This window comes from Malus domestica, chromosome 09, assembly GCF_042453785.1.
Source record: "Malus domestica chromosome 09, GDT2T_hap1".
Classification (NCBI taxonomy): domain Eukaryota; kingdom Viridiplantae; phylum Streptophyta; class Magnoliopsida; order Rosales; family Rosaceae; genus Malus; species Malus domestica.
Genome location: NC_091669.1, coordinates 8,799,410 through 8,802,676, shown reverse-complemented (window position 1 = coordinate 8,802,676; position 3,267 = coordinate 8,799,410).

Sequence of the window (3,267 nt, the reverse complement as noted above, 5' to 3'; positions counted from 1 at the left end):
TAAAGTCATGCGCATGCTTACATGATTATAATGTTATATATATATATATATATATATATATATATAATATATATTTCAGTTAATTATTCTAGCCAGTTTCTTGTCATTGTCATAGTTGTAAGAATCAAAGCTACAGCAGCTGCAATAGTTGTGCAGCTTTCATGAAAATGTTATGAACAAACACCAATAAGAAAATAAGGAAAATCTTCTACAATCATCCACCGAATAGCAATCACGAGCACTACATGGAACCAACACCATCGTGAAATTTTAAGGCCCGTTACCAGACAAGATAGTGATCAAAACTATAACTACTGAAACTGATAAGGATCGATCAAATAAGTAAAATAATAAAACTTTAAGACAATAATCAAAGGCCAGCACTATCTTTCAACCAAAAAAGGCCAATGATATCTGATTTATGATTTGGAATTTGGGAGAATAAAATCTTGGATTTTAGGGTTACAAGTTTAGAAATTGCCATGGTTCATTCAAACAAAAGTTTAATTATGTGCATAACCTAAAACAAAATTAAGATGAGGTAAGACAATGAGGCAAATCAGAGTGCAATGGGAAAAAAAGGGGTGCGATTTGTGGGAGATGGGTGGCCACCGATGATGGCAACCATCGGAGAACAAAAGAGGGAGATGAAGGGGTGGGGCAAAAAGTGACGAAGTGAGAGTGGGTACTCTCTCTGTTTAGAAAACCAAAGGAAGGTGGACTCTGTGGAAGATTAAAAGAAAGATTCAATTATTTTATTTTATGTTTTAATATTTGGTTTTTATGAATAATTATATATATAATCAGTGAGGCATCTTTAGCCTCAGAATTGCGTATGTCATATTATTTAACATTATGTGACGCATTCTACAATTTGTCACAAAGAAAATTTCATATGGACGGTAAAATTTCCCTCCCATTTATATGTGGCGAATTTGAAAGTTATATGTGACGCATACAATTGGTGCGAAAATTAACTTAACACACAAATTAAACCCTCTTTTGACAATTGTAGTATATGTATAAGTAGGGATCGTTCTAGGCTGGGGATTAGGAGGGATTGCTAATTGATTCTAAACTGACTTAAAGACACAAAAACAAACTTAAAAACAATAAGATAGATTCAAAAGACTCAAAACTAGTTCACAAGACTCAAAATTGCCTAAAAACACCAACTAGGCAATTTTTGACACTATACACAATTTTGGACGAAAATAAGGTTCGGGCTTGACTCAAAACACTTAAAAACACAAACAAAACAAGTTTAAAACAATTTGAAACAAGAAAGTAAAGGGGGGTTTTGTTTTGGACGAATTTAAAATAACAAAACAGATTGTAACTTAAAAACAGGTTTGAAAACAATTTTGGGAAATTAGATGGATGATGGGCTAGCTAGAGGCTTTTCCTCCACACATGACATGTATGCAAACAACTTGATTTCCAGTTACTACTTCATTGAATTATGAACGACAATGCTCCAAATTAACCGTGACATCACTAGTTAACCCTCGGATTTTCTTTGTTTTATTGGATTGGATGACACCATTCGACAACCCAAAGTATTCTTCAAAAGTTCATTACATGACATCATAATAGAGATACGATCAAAGATCATTACGTTCAATGAAAATCATAAGCATTGACAAAGCACTTGCAACTCTATGACATCATGTCACCATGCTAGGAATTAAACTTAACGCGATCGTTATCAACAACCTTCACTGCATATGAATATAAGTTTGTAACGATTATGTGAAACTTCCTTATACTTTAGCATCGGATTTATGCACGCCAATTAAGTGTCAACCTTCAATCAACAAACACAAATAAGTTATCAATTAAACATTTAAGCCAATTGCATTCACGATTCAAGAATTCATAACTGAAATTTATCAACTCATATTGCATACATAATCATGGCTTTGAAATCACCCCTAGCCAAGAGGGGTTTAGCCACTCATGTTCACAGCAAAACAAAAGAAAAAAATTTTAAACATTGTAAATATAGAACGAATTACACCTAGAATGCTTCAACAATCAAGCTTGAACATCCAAGAGTACTCCCTTCTTTCTTTACTCACGGCACAAGGTTTGGTGTAAGGTTTGGGTGGTGATTTATATGGAAGAATGGCTGAGAAGATGAATGGATGTGTATGGATGAAGGTTGGATGCGGCAAGGAGTGTTATGTGTTTTTGGTTGTGTTGAATGGTGGTGGAGGATGGATGAACCCTATGGCTGTTACACACACTTCCTTTTATAGAATGAATGCACATCTAGGGAAAGAAAAGGGAGTGGTGTGTGCAAAAATGAGTGCAAGGATGGGAGGTTAATGATGCATGGCATGAAGGGTGAAAGTTGAAGAATGGTGCAGCAATGAGTGCATGTAATGGACATGAATGATTGTGCACATGGTAGAGAAAAGAAAAGGAGGTGAAATGGTGCAAAAATGATACAAGGTGAAAGTGGAGTAATGATGCACGGCTTAGGGGGTTAAAGTGGAGTGATGGTGCAGCAATGAGTGCATGGAGTGGAGGTTAAAGTGATGAAATGATGCATGAAATCTGATATGATGGAGGGAACAAGGAATGATGCAACAATGAGTCAATGAAATGGTGCATGAAATGAGTGCATGAAAGGGACAATGATGATGATGCACGGCATGGGTGGAAAGGTGAAGGAGTGGTGCATCAATGAGTGCAAGGAGTGGACAAGAATATTGTGCACATGGTAAACAAAGAAAAGGAAATGGAATGGTGCAACAAATGAGTGCAAAGAGGGAACATGGATGATGATGCATGGCATGGATGGAAAGGTGGGGGATGTTGCAGCAATGAGTGCATAGAGTGGATAAGAATATTGTGCACATGGTAGAGAAAGGAAATGGAGGTGAAATGGTGCAAAAAATAGGAAAGGGATTGGCTCCCTTGAACGGCAAGGAAAAAAGAACTTCTTCTTGGATTCCTTTTCCTTCCTTGACTTGAATTAATTTTTCTTCCTCTCTTTAGCTGATTCCTAGCATGCTTTGGTCTTCAATTTCGTCCATCCATCTTGCTCCATTCGTGTGATATTCATTCCAAGCCCAAAACTGCTCCAAAATGCACCAAAATGTACCTTATTGCTTTAAAAGGCCTATGGACCTACAAACACACGAAAATAGCTTAAAATACATAATTCACTAAGAAATAACAACATAAATGCACAAGAACAAGCTAACTAAGTCGCATAAATATGCTCCTATCAACAATCTAAAAAATCATCCTAGTCCC